Source organism: Amblyomma mixtum, chromosome 4, assembly GCF_055824585.1.
Source record: "Amblyomma mixtum isolate Tamu chromosome 4, ASM5582458v1, whole genome shotgun sequence".
Lineage (NCBI taxonomy): Eukaryota > Metazoa > Arthropoda > Arachnida > Ixodida > Ixodidae > Amblyomma > Amblyomma mixtum.
Window position 1 is genome coordinate 66,367,513 of NC_143015.1, and position 17,412 is coordinate 66,384,924.

The 17,412-nt window shown below is 45.2% G+C and overlaps 1 protein-coding gene and 1 long non-coding RNA gene across 4 annotated transcripts in view; one reads left to right on the top strand and one right to left on the bottom strand.

Moving 5' to 3' along the window:
• The window catches only part of LOC149346701 (uncharacterized), a 28,696-nt gene that overhangs the window by 5,306 nt on the left and 5,978 nt on the right, over positions 1-17,412 (top strand). The window contains exon 2 of one of the 2 annotated variants that reach the window (XR_016292451.1): positions 1,545-3,866. The exons of the other annotated variant lie outside the window; for it this stretch is intronic. The gene's annotated coding sequence lies outside the window, so the exon portion shown is untranslated. Of the gene's footprint in view, positions 1-1,544; positions 3,867-17,412 lie in introns of those variants that run through there. 2 annotated transcript variants of the gene reach the window in all.
• Positions 2,809-10,638, bottom strand: LOC149346702 (uncharacterized). 2 transcript variants are annotated; one of them, XR_016292456.1, is made up of 4 exons: positions 10,213-10,638; positions 8,114-8,440; positions 6,191-6,276; positions 2,809-6,111 (listed from the first exon to the last, which is right to left on the bottom strand). It is a non-coding gene; the product is annotated as an uncharacterized LOC149346702 (long non-coding RNA). The 2 variants fall into 2 exon arrangements; XR_016292457.1 differs by lacking the exon at positions 6,191-6,276 and having other exon boundaries at positions 10,213-10,637.

The window sequence follows — 17,412 nt, forward strand, 5'->3', positions numbered from 1 at the left end:
GTTTCCAGCCCGCCTTCGATCCTTCAAGACACTGATCTGGACACCGAATGGCGACAGTACCAGTTGACGACTGTTGTGGGTGCGAGGTGGCGTAGATCTGCTAGATCACAGAGAGAAGCAATTGCCGGCAGAATAATCGCAAGACTAACCCACCTGTGGCTCGCAACCACCTCAGTGGACTGAAAAATGCTCGGGACAGAGCGAAGCAATAAAGCTGCACGGTGCGAACGCTATAGATACGTTGCTTACGTCTCATGTAGTACCTATCTGAATTAAATGTCCTGGAATGCACTGGCAGTGTGTACTTCTGCTCTTGAGACCGAGTCGTCCTTCATGGCGCAGAAAGAGTGCACTGAACGCATGTGCATACGCTGGGCGGCGCACCTTAAAAATAAAATTGTTTCCATGTTCACTGCATGTTTTCAAAGGCACATGAGTTCTAAGGTAATCCTCTGAGTTCACGTTCTGTTGGTATAGTCATATTTGGTCTGTGCAATCAATGACTCTGTGCCCACATACTGTCAAAAAGCAAGATTTGTCAGATCTTTCTCAGCCAGAGATGATGTGCTGGCATGCATAAATTGATATATAGCATCGTAATAGTGTGACACTGAACACTTTATTAAGATGTAATAGCAAGTAATTTCGATGTTTGTGTAAGCCAGTGTATTTGCCTTCATTGAAAAAGATATTCAAGAAAGTGTTTTGGTGTTCGTATGAGGCGGGACAGAACTTGTCTATACAAAGTATGTGGTAGCCAAGTGCTCAGGGCCAAATGTCGCCTATCACTGCCTCTCGCTGGGGCAGGTGGCTCTCTGGAATTCTTTACTTCAGCATACTGCAAAACTAAAATATGTGAAGAGCTGCGCTCAAATTTCGCTTTACCGACTGTAGTTATTGGCTGTTGATTTTTTTTTTTTTGCACGTGGTTTACTGCTGATACAATAACACACATGGCTCAGTCTGTGCATTGTAATGCGTGCTACTTACTGCATGCAATGCTTCAAAAGCAAGGGTTCGGGCAAGTTGTTTGTTCTAGTTAAGGTTGGTCGCCGAACAGAAAGGGACGACACGGGAACCAGACACACAGCACCGACTGTCGAGATTTCTGTCAGTGATGTGTGTCCGGTTCTCATGTTCATGCTGTCTTTATTTCTTTGCAATGTGACCAACCTTAGCTTCAAAAGCAGTCTTCACACTATGTATAGGGAGGGTGCACAGAGAGGGCCTGGTAATAAGCGTGTTCATTTTGTGCTCGTGTCTGTGTACAGCACCTGGTGCTAACTGCTCGCTATACTGCACATTTCAATTTAGGTGCCAAATGTACTTCCTTGTGATGCAGCGTGTGCACACCAGGGAATGATCTCGCATTTTGCATGGTACAGCGAGTACTCTTTTCCTTAACATGTAACAAACTGTAGCTGTCTTTCAAAAATATCATTTTAGTGCATCAGCATCAGAACCCCCATGTTGGAATAATCCGTCGGTCTGAAGCCTCAGGTGACAGAGTGGAGGGAGTGAAATCCACCTTCACGAAATTGCAGGGAAGAGGGAAGAAGAGAGGGCGGGAGGAGGCGGTTGGCAAGCGGTTGCAAATCTGAGTCGAAGGGTGGAGTGGATGTGTCACTGATGGATGGGATTTCATCGGGTGAGTGGAGTGGGGGTGTCACGTAGTGATTGATGGTACCCATTCGTACAGTCTTACCCTGTCAGTGGCTGCTCGGTCCGGCAGGAACATAATGCTAACTTTGGCTTACGAGGTTTAACGTCCCAAAGCGACTCAGGCTATGAGGGACGCCACAGTGGAGGGATCCAGTAATTTCGACCAACAGTGGCCCTTAACGTGCTCCGACATCGCACAGCATCTGGGCCTGTTGTGTGTCACCATCGGAATACAACTGCCGCAGGCGGGGTCATACCAGCGTCTAATGGAATTTGTTTAATTTTGTCGTTACACTCACAGTAAGATTAGTCTTTCCCAAGTACAAGTTGTATTTAATGTCAGAGTCCAAGGAAGGGCAGCTTTCCAAAGCCACAGCTGGGCTTGTACGGCGTAATTAAGCAGCATTAACATCCTTTAGAATCTATTAACGTGTTTGTACTATGATTACACAATGGACACAGTATTTATCAAGGCAAACAATGGCAGCGTATATATGCCTGCAAATGTTTAAATCAAGAATAGTATCTGCTAGCTTATTAAAAATATATCATTTATAAAATGACCGTCCAACTTCTCAGAAGTACCAAATCTGTGGAGAAATACAAATTGCAGATTGCCAGTATGCCTAGGAAAATACATTTTGACTGTCAAAAAAGGATTAGGAGCACTTTATTATTAACTACGCGAGGACTGTGGAAAGATGGGTCGGGTCACACCCAATAGTGCAAAACATGAACCCTTGGAAAAGATGAGAAGTTGTGGCGCCTATGCACTCATATGCTGTGCATAATGGGCTGCCTTGCATTACCATAACCTGTCCAGGTAGACTGCCACAAGTCAATAAAAATCTCCGATATATACAACCACAGTTTTCAGTTAGGTAGACATTTTATTTGTGACATTCTTAATCTAGCTGGCAGGCTATCAACAGCCCGAGGTGAATGTGACGTGCAGGATGAAACGGGTGCCATATGTGGATACTGGAGTAAATGTGATGTGATGAGCCTTGGGAGCATTCCTCTTCACATGGCGCCAGGCAGTCTTGCGGCCACATAATACAGCTGACAGTGCTTCAATCTGTAACCTGTAATACTGCAGTTACTTGCATCATGGATGCAGTTTCTTGTGGGAAAAAATTAGAATGGTAAGTTTGGTGCATTTATTACATGGTGTAAAACATGGTGTGGTCAGTTGAACTTTCCCCAGATTTTGATGATTGATGTAGGGAAAGCATTTATTATGCAAATGCATCCATTATTTAAGTAAATATGGTGTACAAAAACCTGGAATGGAAACAGAAATCAGCATCTGCAGGATTGAAACAAATTCCTAACAACTTTGGCGCAGCACCATACCCATGACTGCCAAGCCACATTTTAGCCCCTAGCCTTTCACTCTACACTGTCCTTAATCTGTTCATTCCCAATGGGCCAGACATGAGGCCGTATGGCACTCGGGTATCCGTATCTGCCTATATGGACATGCCACGTTGTCTACTACACAGCTTTTTAAACACTTGTAGCAACAGTGTCAGTTTTCTCAGAAGCATGAAACTTTGTTACGATTAGTTTTATGACACACCCAGCACATTAACAGGCATTCTAGCCAAATTATAATTTCGTTGCAGTTGGGCTTTGAAGCATTTTTCATTAATGAGTAAAAAGGAAATGACATTAACTGGGCACTATATGTTTCATCTAAGCTGCCTTCTCGACAAATAGGGGCATTTTAGAATTTCTAGGCAACAAAGTTGGCACAGTGTTCCCATCACACAACAGAAGGCTCATTGCTTGGAAGGCTGGTGGAGAGACACTGTGTAAGAGCCAAGCAAGTTCATTTATGAAGTGCTTTATCATGTGAGGGAAGGCTATTCACGGCTGTTTCTACCATGGCAATATAAGTTCGTGTCACAAATTGCACCAGCAATGTTCTGAAAAATGAGTAATACTGTTTTTCTGTTGCAGCAGTATTCTCTTTGCAAAATAAGATGAATAGTAGTTTTGCGCTGCAGCTTTCAGTGTGCAAGATGACAGCTACGGCTTAGCCTTTTGTCAAGAATACTTTTTCTCATATGCATTGCAGAACTGTGGAACCACATATTGTCAACTGTCCTAAAAGGCAAGGTGTGTTGCTGGGCGAGTTGGTTGGGGTACATCTTGAGAAAAACAGCACTTGCAGACAAAGGAAACGAGAAGGACACACAACTGCGCTGTTTTTTTTGTGTGTGTCCTTGTTCTGGTCCTTTGTCTGCAAGCGCTGTTTTTCTCAAGATGTCCTAAAAGGGCGGTGCACTGTGACAGCACGACGCAACAAAGAGGAATGCAGCATGGAGCGACACTTCATACTAATTTTATTGAAGAGCGCATGCCTCTATGAGTGCACCACATGCAGACAAAATGAAATCAAGCAGGGATGACGAAGAAATAAAATTATAGTGAATGCAAGGCAGGTATGAACAAGAAAATGAGTGCACTAATTTCCCAAAGATGAAAAATGTTTGCCAATTGTCAGAAGTTCTCTGTTGAGCAGTGCCAGAGAGGGCGTACTCACACAAGCAGATTCTGAGTAGGGAATGAGGGGCCTGAAATATCTCAATTTCTTAATTGTCGGGTTTAACATTCGGGAGCGGCACATGGGCTATGAGGGACACCATAATGGAGGTCTCTGGATTAATTTACACCACCTGGGGCCCTTTAATGCACGCTGACTTTGCACAGCACATGGCCATCTTTGTATTTTGCCTCCACTGAAATGTGGCCGCTATGGCCGGATCAAACCCACAGCCTTCGTGTAAGCAGTCTAAGAACGCCAGAGCCACTGAGGCGCCGTGGCGGGATGAGTTCTCCATTCCTAGGAGGAAAGTTTCGGGAAAAAGGAATGACTAGAAAAGAAATACCAGAGGCCTGTAGTGTACCGTCAATGGTGCTGCTTGATATGGGATATGATGGTGCACCTTTCTCATGACCATGTGGGCTTCAAGAAAATTAGCAAATGGCACTCCTCTTCCCTGCTGTGTCTTGAGCTTGCTATGCTAAAGCACTTTGTCAGAATAGCCTGCCAACTAGCTCATAACATAATCCTAATCCCTCACCTGAAATCTGCCATCTTCAGCTGGCAGGGCCTACAAATGCCAGCACAGTCAAATGCTACTTTCTGGCTGCTCTGCATCTGACACAAGTGTAGCTCCATTACAGCAACAGCATGCATGTGCTTGCACATGTGCACATGCGTTGCATGGTCAACACATACTTGTGTACATGTTGTGGCAAGCCTCGCACTGCTCACAATGAAGCTCACAGCCACTGCACAATTTGCTAGTTCTTTCCACTGTGTGCTTGAAGTTCACCAAACTTTGTGACTTTACATGCCACTGGCCATCTCCCACTCTCTCAGTACTGGACTTAGAAAGCTCAATCCCCACTTTATGCTTCCTAAATAGGGCAGATTTGCGGTGGTCTGCTCCTCCTTTGACACCTGTTGTAAAGTTTTTCGGATGTGAAATTGAAGAGTACTTTGATTAATGTATCCAATCACCCATTTACCTTGCCACCAAAGTGAGAGTACTTCAGTGCCTTGACTCCAAGTGATTATTTGTTGTTAATCCAATGTACTGCCGATAGCAGTAAGCCCACTGACATGCCCTCTTTGCGTATGTTTTCTCAAAATTTCTGACAAAGCCAAAGGCAATTAAGCTGATGCTCTTTGGAGTGGATACCAAGAAGTGCAGGGAGCAACTGTTGAGACTCAGTCTCATCTGTCCACTTCATCAGAGTGTGCAGCATGTCCCTTGTTGTACTCCTGCAGTCCTTGTTTGTGACTGTATTCAGGTGCGTGCTCCAGTTGTGTAGCACCTGCCAGCTGCAAAGCAGTCGACTCCTCAAGGGACCCATCACCTGCTCCCATGCACTGCCATAAACAGGGGCATCATCAGACATAAATGCCTGACATGGTATTGTGTTTTTTTCTTTGATGGCCTCGAAAAACCTCACCACAGTGCCCGTGTTCACCCTTTTTGAAATCAAGTAGGCACACGGGATACCAAAGGCATCTTGAGAAATTGTGAGCAGGGTTGTCAGTTGGAGTTAGTACTTATTTATGCCATGGGTGGAGTCAGTGCACAGTTTCGCTGCCCCCAATTCATAAAGGAGCTCTCGTTGTGGGAACGTCATTAATGCTAGCTCAAAGTCACCATCATGACTGTTGGGGTCACCCTTCTTCCTGTAATACAACAGTGGCGACTCATTTTTTGCCCTCATTTCTTCGACCCATAATTCAACACTCTTAAAATCGTCTGGATCTCTCTGCTCTGTTTTTCCAATCCTAAACTTATCTGCAATGTTACGGAGGTCCTTAGTGGTCACAAGTTGCATCCGTGGGCTTGATCCACTTGTACCTGCTCGGATGTTTGTGCACGATGGTTTTTTCTGGCATTCCTTCTGCTCACCGGCCTGAAAATGGTACAGAAAAAAACTGTTAACATCTCTGGTGGTTCATCTGCCTACAGCCATGTAATAAAGTGACAAATACTTCTGGTCGGATTCCTTCGTCTTCCACTTTGTTCCTTTTCGCAGGTGACACACAGTTCATCTTACTTTCATTTCACTTTTGTGGCACTGCAAAGCACACAACAAAATGGTTGTTTCAAAGCCAGATGGACTTTATTTTTATGAGCTTGAGTGTTTAAACTTGCATACTGCAATGCAAAACAGGGAAGTTATATACAGCGTGTTATAAATGCGGAATATAACAGCACTGAAAATGTGGACAAGAAAAGAATAAGGACATGTGCTTCTCATCCTGTCCCATTTCATTCTGCATATTCAAAAAATGCACCGATTCGCCTGACAGCAACCTTTAAAGGAGTAGAGACACCAAATTTTTGAACGCGAACTTTGTTTCTTTGGACTTGTGCACAAGACAATAGTGTGCACGAGTCACAATGTAGAATTCACTTACGCCAGGTGAATAATTTCTAAGTGAATATTTTTCTCATGCTGTTTCAGTTTCAACACCTGAATGACTGCTGCTAAGTCAAGAGACAATTGGAGGGCATGCCAGTCATACATAAACTGAAATATAAATGCTGCTTGTTCATTTTTTTTTTTTTTTTGCGATTTCAACTTTTGTGCAGGCTTGTGTTTTATGTTAGTGGTTTTTGAGGAAAGGAAATGGTGCAGTAACTGCCTCAACCATGCCATGAAGGAAAGAAGGAGTGAAAGAAGCAAGAGAGAAAGGTGCTGTAGTGGAGGGCTCCGTAATAATTTCGACCGCCTGGGGATCTTTGGGCACTGACACTGCGCAGCACGTGGGCACCTCTTGCCTCCATCGAAACTCAGCTGCCGCAGCCGGGTTCTAACCCGGGTACTCCAGCTTAGTAGCTGAACACTCAAACCACAGCCGTTCCTGCGAGAGTTACTGATGAAGTGCCAAAACAGCCAAATAATTCTAATTAATGAAAGTTCACTGCAGACGATCTGTCTTATGAGAAAAAACATGGCCCTTATACAACCATTAGACTGGTGGCGTTGCTTTGATCAGCAACAAAATGCCTACGCTTTTGACAGGCAGCCAAAAAAAGAGGCTAGCATCGAGTGCAACTGTCAGTCATTCAAGACACGTTTCATAGAGCTCAAGCCGACTTCTTACGGATGAAGTTCAACGTCAGCCGATTGAGCGACAGACCTAGGATAGTCAATGAAACCAGCAGAAAAACAAAAGAACAGACATTGGAGTAGTTCAGTGCTAGACGACATTCCTAATTATGTTCAGTTTGAAAGACTGGACCCCTTCCACAAAGCATCTCTAAACTAAACGGCATGAAGTTCGTACAGACTGTGCTGTGCATGCAATGTGCCGTGGATCAATTGTTTTTCACCCTTCGATGCGACCAAGTAGGCTCAAGTGAATTGCACTACAGTCAAATACAACTCGAGAACGAAGTGGCAGATGGCCCTTAAAGAAGACCCCCCCAGTCAATGGCGTCAGCTGATTTTCATCAGTTAACCCAATTAAAGCCATAACTAATCCCCTTTCATCTGCCACCCTCCTGCAGTGCTACCCCCTAGGATTAACCATGACATCATGAGAATCGGTCGACGCCATTGGATGGCAGGCTTCCTTTGAGGGGCATTGGCCACTGGGTTCTTAAGCTGTGCCCTACTATAACTTCTTCCGCCCCCTCGTTTTGTGGGACATGCCTTCTCCCACTTTACAATAGGCATTTTCGTGTTGTCCCACCTCTTTTGTGCCATAGATGCATCGCAGAAGAATAAAAATCATTGAAATGATCACTCGAGTTAATGAGCAATATCTTCCCCCTAAAATACATTTCTATTGCACTTTCGTCTCCCATTTATGAAAGGTTGGTGGAGTGTAGCTTCTAAACGTTTTCACATTCCGGTAAAGTCAACACAGCATGCACAAATGCTTTGTACAAGAGGAGTGGCTAACCTGCAAGCCCTCTGGCATCATCCTGGGACAGCCTTTGGTGGCAGGCCTCATTGAAGTGTCCGTAGTGTTTCTTTTGAAACACTACATATACCTTGCCCTCTTTCTCCATGACCTCTAGAGTAGCAAAGCAGTGTTTGCCAATTTTGCAGCTTCCTTGCCCCTTTTCCTGCCTTTGGCGCTGTTCTATAGGAAGCTCTTCGTACGAGCCGGAATGGTGGCAGTGCAGGTAGCGTTTAAAAACCCTTGGTGCACATTCCTTCTTTCCTGTAGAAGCTATAAAATGGCAGCAAGTTTTGCTTTCTTCTCCGTCTTTCCAGGCGCAAAATCCTGAAACAGAAAGATTGTAAACATAACTAAGCACTCCACATAGTATTAGTTAATTATTAGTGTGAAAGCACAATTCCGAACGGTAAACCCCGAGCAAGATCCTGCGATGTGTATGTGGGTTTGTGCCAAGAGCATAGCAACGGCGACATAGCAACCACAGCCTCACAGCAGCATTGCAACATAGTTATGACACGATGCCAACATATGATGTTAAGTCCATGACCACTCATGACTAAAAAGAAATTTTTAAAAATTGAGGCGTGAACAAAGGTGGGCTCCATTTTGATAAAAACGTGTACACAATGATAGCACATGAATAACGGCATAAGGCATCCTTAGAAAGCCAACAGTAAAGTAACAAGACAAGGCAATGTTCATGAAATTCTGCTTTTGCACGTTTATAAAATTTCGGCAAAACTTCTCTGTCAATTTTTTGTGTATCACACTATTTTCATTTTTTGAAAAGCAAGGCCAAATTAAAGTTTGTACTTTTTACATACACTAATGAAAAATGCATGTGCTATGGAGTGGGCACATATGCAGTACTCTCGCACTACTACTGGCGCTCTGCCTCTGCCAAGTGCGCATGACAATCACAGATTTAGCTTCACATTTTTAGCCTTTTGCCTGCAGTGCAGAACTGCATTTCCCAGCTATTTTATTGTTAAAAATTTATCAGTCATTCGCTTACTGTTTTTTCCTGCTATAGCGTATGGGGAACAATTTTTGGAGAAAATTATTAGGTTAAGTTATTACACGGACTGTTACATGGAAGTATTTCAATTTTACTACACCCTGCAAAAACTCATTCCTGCACAGCAACCTTTTACATGGCCCTGTCCTTTGACCACAAATTCAGGTCAGCGCTGTTGACTTCTAAAGGCAGAACAATGCTGGGCATTCTTCCTACACACTTCTGCATGTTGCGATTGCCATGGCTTCAGCGCTGCTAAGCCAGTGCATGCCGCGACAATGTTGTGTGTCCTGTCGAGACATTGCAGATGCCTGCAACAAAGCATAAGCAAGGCCTGTAGCAGCGAGTCTGCTGCAAGGACCAGTTTTTTTCCTGCAGTGGCCACTTTAAATATGAAAGAGAGTGCACTGCTTGTCACTTTGCTTATGGAAGAGCTAGGACACCAAAAAAAAATTCTGCAGACACACATAAGACTGCTTACCAGCGAGAATGCCAAAGCATTAAAGTGCACAGTCATGCTATGTTGCAGAATGACGAGTCATGAGTGCAAGGCATGACTACGCAACTTTGTACAAACTCTGCACACCTTATGTTACTAGTAAAGTGCTGAGTCATGCTACACTTCAGAATGATTAGGAGTCAAAACTATGACTACCTAAACTTTGTACAAACTATACACCTTACATTACAAATAAGTGCAAAATGACTATGACAAGTCATGGCTTTCAAAGGTTATAGTACGTTACGTTTCACATTTCACTCGAATGCCCGCAAAGGCTACCTCTGCAGATCTGTCGCACTAGACCAAGCCCATTGAAATCTTCATGGTTCCTTTAAAAAACGTGCATGTCATCGCTAAGTTTTCGTGCACAAAACCACATGCAAGTTTCCCCAGGTGAGTGTAAGCCCGTAAATAAAAAAAAGAACGCGCTTTGTGTTTACAAACTTAAAATGCGCGCACTCGAAAAGTCAATAAACTGCAACTTTTCAATCGGTAATCTAAGCGCGCGACTGCATCCCGCTTTGGCCCTTTATTGCTTTAATCACAAAGTGCGTGCATGCAGACTTCGTTTCTTACCTTTATTAGAGTCGAAGACTAGATTCTCCACCTCTTCCTCGAAGTCGTGGTGCCGTCGCAGATCACGAAGGGCGACAAAATGCTTCGGACGTAAGTCGCACAAGAACGGCCGTGCCTTACTACATGTTGTTGTTGTGACTGGGAGAAGGATGCATGGGCCTGCCTATAGTGTACTAGGCCTGCCTACTGGCTGGAGCCGAGCCACCACCGCTGCCGCGTGCAGATAGAGGAGAGATCAGAGGAAAGAGAAAAAGAAAAGATGCGTCGCAGCAACAACCGCGTCCTTCCCCATGAATATCCTTGATGGGTGTTTTTAAATTACTAGTATTGAAGAACGCCTTGTCGCAAACCGCTGAAGCAACGCCATCGCACGTGCCCGTCTCCATGCTCAAGGCAAAAAAATAAAAAAAAACAAGCGAGCAAGAAATGCACCTTGGGATACCTTGGGATATTGAGCAAGGATTTTCAAGAAGAGTTGACATTTTCCCTGTCGGTTGAAGCGCAGTGTTCCCCAAAAGTCCCCACAGAGTGACGTAGAGTAGAGCAGTGACGTCTGTTCTCGGTTGGCCAATCGCAACAAGGATCACCTTCCTCTGAATACGCCCTCCGCCCATAGACGGCTTGCCAGCTTTCCCTCTAGGTAATAGTAAGAAACTCTATGGCGGAAAGCATGGCGGAAACCTCTTTTGCAAGCTTATGCTCTAGCCGCTGTACTTATGCTTCACGAAGTCGTATCCGTGTGTCTACGCATGTGTCTACGGCAGAGCTCTGGGGATGGTTCGATGCACTTCAGTCACAGCTTGCGATTCGTGAAAGCGTGCCGTGCTGTTGTGGGTGCTTAGTGAGCCCAATGAGTGTGCTAAGCGCGACTGGTTTCGGTTTCTTTTTTTTTGAAGCTTCGATCGAAGTGTGCAAAACTACGTAAACGTCCAGGCACAGTAGCAGATCGATTTGCCGCAGTGACACCTTTCCGAGTGAGCCCTCTTCTTCTGCTACTGCAACTGCTACTGCAACTCATTCTTCTGCGGGCAAGTGGTAACACTCCGTAAGGTTGCAGCTGCGAGTTCTGATGTGACCGTTTTGCTGACACAGACACCACAGTGACTTTCGGGAGTGTGTGTTCACATTTGCCCTTAGTTGCCGAGTCGCCGCGATGCTATGCTGCCGGCGAGACGCTAGGCGAGACGCCAGGCCGAGACGCTCTGCGCTTAGTGCTACAAAGCCGAGACGCAGCACCCGAAGAGACGGGCAGTCCACCGAGGCAGCTGGGATCGGAAGACGTTTATTGGTTGTTGTTGCGACTGCGAGAAGGATGAAAAGGAAAGTGCACGGTGTTGGCCTGCGGCTGGCACAAGCCGAACAACCACCGCTGCCATGTGCAGATAGAGGAGAGTTAAAAGATAAGAGGAAAGAGTGAAAAAGAGACGCGCGTCGCAACAACCGCGTCCGCCGAAGCAAAGACGCTGGCTGAAACTACAGATTGGTAACCGGCCAGCGCTTTTAAACGGTAGCTGAAGGGGGGAGGGGGGGGGGGGGGGGGGGCTGTGAGAGAGAGAGGGGCGGTGCACCTGCTTACACGCGCCGGTGCCTAGCCGAATGGTGATCTGGCGTGATAACGGTACAACGTTAGTCGCATAGCGAATTAATCTGTCGCGAGGTTGTGCTATCATATATGGCTAGCCTTGCTGTGAAGGGTATAAGTTATGTTGGCAAATTCCTTGCTGGCGTTGCTTAATTCTCACAGCTCCGGACACCCTCTGACCTGACAGTCGAGAAACCACCGTTTTACATCAGTATATACCCGTGGAATGGTGTGAGAGGCCCGAGTGTGTTAGCATATGTTCAATGATACAGACACAGCTGACACTACGGCCGCAGGTGGAATTTCCCGGATCAGCAAACGCTCTCACACAGCATACGGTTGGCGTCAAGCTTGACGTGGACAATCCCAACGGCTACCATCGAATCCTGAAGTGCAGTTCAAAGCCTCTGGCCTGCTTGTTGGTGTCTGCGCGCCTCTGGAGCCGCAATCACGGGCAAACTGCACTCTTTTGATACCTCGCGAGCGCCGCTGAGAAGGCCTCCCCTTCTGTGATTCAGCCGCAGTGTTTCGCCCCTCACCTGCTCCGTAATGTTGGCTGTATGTGTACCCTTGAACATATGCTGACACACTCGGGCTCCTCACACCATTCCACGGGTGTATACTAATGTATAACGGTGATTTTTCGACTGTCAGGTGATAGGAAGGGTCCAGAGCTGCGAGGCGAATTAAGCAACGCCAACGAGGAATTTGCCAGTTATGTCGAGGTCATAGGTGCCGATAAGCGCTGACCAGTGCAGATCAGACAGCCAAAAAATCGTTCATAATGCGCTCTTGTTACTTGCGGGAGCCTGTGGACGCGACTGTAACGACGATATAACTGTAGCCTGCATTAGGCGCCGGAAAGTCTCATGGACAACCACTGGCTCTATGGTATCGCATGGGCCTTTTTTGGGATAAAAAAACTGCCCCTCAGAGTTGTGGTTTTGAACGAGGATGTTGTGTGATTTTGTGCCCTAATACCCGGTGCCCAAGAAGGAGGAAATACCCTTGGTGTCTTTCCATTGCTTTCAGTAATCACTTACAAATGCTCAGAAAAGAAAAAACAGCGCTAAATTCTACACAAACCACACAGAAAGACGGACAGGACGGGCGCTGACGTCTTCACTTAAGCAAACCAAGTTTAACCAATCATGCAACAATCGCACCTGCCTCCATATTTCCGCCCTTAACACTTTGCTCACTCGTCTTGCGTGTCCTAATGAAGGTTTAACAAATCCAAAAAGGGCACTCACTTCCGCTGGTACAAGTCCTTTCTTGAGACTAAATGCGATGAATCTTGCTCTGCAGGTGGAAAAGGCGATGGCGCTCACAATCTTCAAAGGGTCGGGCTTAACAGATGGTGCACAAAAGAAAGGGCCCACTGTAGAAGAAAGTTCGTTTAACAGTACCTTTTGCTGGGCTAGTTGGTGTGACATTGTGTTCAGAAAAGAAAAAACAGCGCTAAATTCTACACAAACCACACAGAAAGACGGACAGGACGGGCGCTGACGTCTTCACTTAAGCAAACCAAGTTTAACCAATCATGCAACAATCGCACCTGCCTCCATATTTCCGCCCTTAACACTTTGCTCACTCGTCTTGCGTGTCCTAATGAAGGTTTAACAAATCCAAAAAGGGCACTCACTTCCGCTGGTACAAGTCCTTTCTTGAGACTAAATGCGATGAATCTTGCTCTGCAGGTGGAAAAGGCGATGGCGCTCACAATCTTCAAAGGGTCGGGCTTAACAGATGGTGCACAAAAGAAAGGGCCCACTGTAGAAGAAAGTTCGTTTAACAGTACCTTTTGCTGGGCTAGTTGGTGTGACATTGTGTTCAGAAAAGAAAAAACAGCGCTAAATTCTACACAAACCACACAGAAAGACGGACAGGACGGGCGCTGACGTCTTCACTTAAGCAAACCAAGTTTAACCAATCATCCAACAATCGCACCTGCCTCCATATTTCCGCCCTTAACACTTTGCTCACTCGTCTTGCGTGTCCTAATGAAGGTTTAACAAATCCAAAAAGGGCACTCACTTCCGCTGGTACAAGTCCTTTCTTGAGACTAAATGCGATGAATCTTGCTCTGCAGGTGGAAAAGGCGATGGCGCTCACAATCTTCAAAGGGTCGGGCTTAACAGATGGTGCACAAAAGAAAGGGCCCACTGTAGAAGAAAGTTCGTTTAACAGTACCTTTTGCTGGGCTAGTTGGTGTGACATTGTGTTCAGAAAAGAAAAAACAGCGCTAAACAGCGCTAAACAGCGCCCTTTTTGGATTTGTTAAACCTTCATTAGGACACGCAAGACGAGTGAGCAAAGTGTTAAGGGCGGAAATATGGAGGCAGGTGCGATTGTTGCATGATTGGTTAAACTTGGTTTGCTTAAGTGAAGACGTCAGCGCCCGTCCTGTCCGTCTTTCTGTGTGGTTTGTGTAGAATTTAGCGCTGTTTTTTCTTTTCTGAACACAATGTCACACCAACTAGCCCAGCAAAAGGTACTGTTAAACTTACAAATGCATAACTGTCGACCGTATAATATGCTGAACGGTGCTGTTATGATTTTTGTGCATTTGTGTACTGTAGTTCTTTTGTGTGTTTTCATTGCACAGGCATCAGTGGAGTCCAAGTACCCAGGGGCAGAACATTTCAGGATAGCTGCTGTCAACCTGCAGAGACCCATAGCTTAATGCTCGTATCCTGTAAATTCATTCATTCGTAAATTACCTGTCCTGTTACTATGCACTGAAGGTCTCCTCAGTATGGCTGCACTTTGTGCGCAGATGCACAAAAGTGCTGTGCCAATGTAGCACCTGTTGTTGCAGTGCAAGTGTTGCGTGACACTAGCCCTGTCGTGCAGCGGCAGCGCATTGAGTGCAGAAATGTTTGTTTGCTACATGGAGGTCTGCTGCGCCAGCTGTGTGTTCGTGTTTGTCGCATGGTTCTATTTTTGTGCTCTGCATTTGTTCAAGGTCAGACATATATTGCCAGTGTCCTTGAAACTTGTTGATTCTGACAGTGGTGAAGAATTTCAGTTCTCCCTTCCTGTTGTGTTGTGCAGAGTGGCCCGGGTTGACCGTTACTGAGTCAGTGGGGGCTTTGAAGAGGTGGTAACGTAATGCTTGGACTTTGAATTCAAGAGGCTAGCTGTTCAATCTGTCATGCGAGACCTTTGACAGTTTGTTAGCATGGTTCAGAATGTCACCATTCTACCTGAAAAGTGTCTTCGGTTTTCCACCAGTTGCAGGTGATGAGATTTGCGTGATAACATTGAGCTTCACTTTATTTAAAATAAACTCCACTACTCACTACTCACAACCAATGTGGAAGCGGCGATTATATTCCAGTTGTTTCGTGCCTCACGTGACCTGTAACCCCACTTTGACGTCACAGTCCTCATGCGGCTGTTGAAATCGAAACAGCACGAGAAAGAAATTAGATTATAAATTATTTAGCGGTCATAGGAGAATACCAGGCAGTAATCCATATATAATAATGCCTTACGCATCATCATCATAAGCTAGAAAGTGTGCACCCAAAAGTTAGGTGTCTATACTGCTTTAAAGAAAACTGCACCTGCGTTCAGTCTCTTATACAAATGCACTCCGTCATGCTCCATGTGGCGACCATCGTCCTGTGACATGCCCAATGCTGATGTGACAACACTGTTTACTAAAACAAGCATGGCCTGTCTGTTACTGGTCTGCGGCAGAGCTTGCCAAGAACCTTGCACTACTTGCACAAGATGAGAATTCGTAATGAGGCTAGTGCAGAAGTGCAGCACAGTGTCAGACTCAGTGCCGAAGGGCAAATGGCACTAGGTATGTACACTGCCAGTTAGTGCGAATGTGCTGCACTACCTGAACTGCTGCAAAATGGGCAGCCAAATCAAAGAGACCTTAAAACACCTCCCAGTCTTCTCATGTGCAGTGCCAGATCATATGGGCTGCATTGAACGATGAGAATTGGCAAAAATATTGCGTGCAAACCTTACACTCGAACATTACAATGACTTTTTGGAGAGCAGTGGCAGTTCTATTTTTTTTCTCTCTCTTCGAAGTTTTGTGCTTAAGGGGGGGATGCATGTTTTGGAGGAGAAATTTTTTTAAATTTTTTGGCTTAGAGTGATGGAATTTGGCACATTTAGTGGGAAGTGCACTGAATGACTAAATACAGATTCTCTTCTATATCTTCAGTAGTTGTGACACTACACATTCTTATGTGCTTCATTGCTGTACCAAAGTTGCAGAAATTTGACATACAACTAAAGATGGTAGAAGCCTAGAGTAGCTCAGAGCTTTTAGCAAAAGAAACAGCTGATTCTGTGACATTCTCCAAATATTTTTATCAACCTGAGCTTTTCTACACAGTAATAAATATCCATACATGCCTACTGCACTCATTGCCGGCTTGTCAAATTAATGACAGAGTGAAAAAATTAAAAAATAATTTGGAGATATACAAATGTCACTGTGCAAAAAATTTTTCAAAGGACACAATACAACAAACCATATGAAAATCCATGAAGCAGCGTCATGCCATGCTTTCTGCAAACAGGGTAGTCGGGCCAAGAAAAATGTTTTTTAGAAAACTGGCGTTTTCGCGGGGATCCCAGCCAGTTTTTTGTGACCTACAGTGACTGAACACCGTTTTCCAAAGTCACTTCTGGGTTATATTCACGGAAAATGTTCTGGAATACATTTAGAGAAACCTTATGGGTATGAAATGTGCTGTTTCTCAAATTCATTTCTTTTTCCCGAAATTTTCTTGACTTCAAAGTCACGTCCCCCCTTAAAGATATGCATAAGTAGCCGTTGTGTGCTTTCTGCAAGTTGTCTATGGTCTTGCTGCTTACACTGCAGTTCCTGCAGATTTAAAGATCCCTTGTTGCACCTGCTAAGTTGCTTGTTGCCGCGACATCTTCTTGTAATGATTGTGTCTATTTCAAACTTTAGTTGTGTCACTTTTTTCCCAGCAGCAATTCTGTGAATATTTTCTTCACATCTGCCAGGTAATGGTGATGGCAGCATCACTATAGACGTATGTTAGAAAGGGCTTTAAAAAAGAAACAAAAATAAAAGTGCCCTGCCCACACCGCCAGGGCAGAAGGAGCTCAGTTAAGGGCAGTGTGTTTTGTTACAGACCGGCACTTGTTACAACTCTCGTTTGAGAAGAACTGCCGTGGACTCAGCGGTCTTGTGAGGGGCTCATTGTGACGCCAGTGTTGGTACAAAGTCATTGATTGTAGAATGCATAGGTTTTAACCTGGTCACAATGCCCATCAAATTACTTCAGTCGTTGCGAGTTCCCTGACGAGTAAGGTATTTGAGTAATATTCCTACATTGAAGCAGGAAAGCTTTTTAGTTTGTACAGGTGAACTTCGTGCATTGTACAGGGTCTGTTCTGAAAGTAGTAGGACTGGTTTTTTCCTGGGCGAACGGGCAGACGAGAGGTGGTCTGCGCGTGCAGGATCGTTGAAGGGGGATATTGGGAATGCTAGGGAAAATCGGCAGTCGGCTCTCGGCCGTTGAAGAGAGGAGGTCGCTTGTACTGTGAACCCCTGTCGAAACGTCTCGTCACGCAGAATCGTCGAGCGTTTACTGGATCAGCGATACACGATC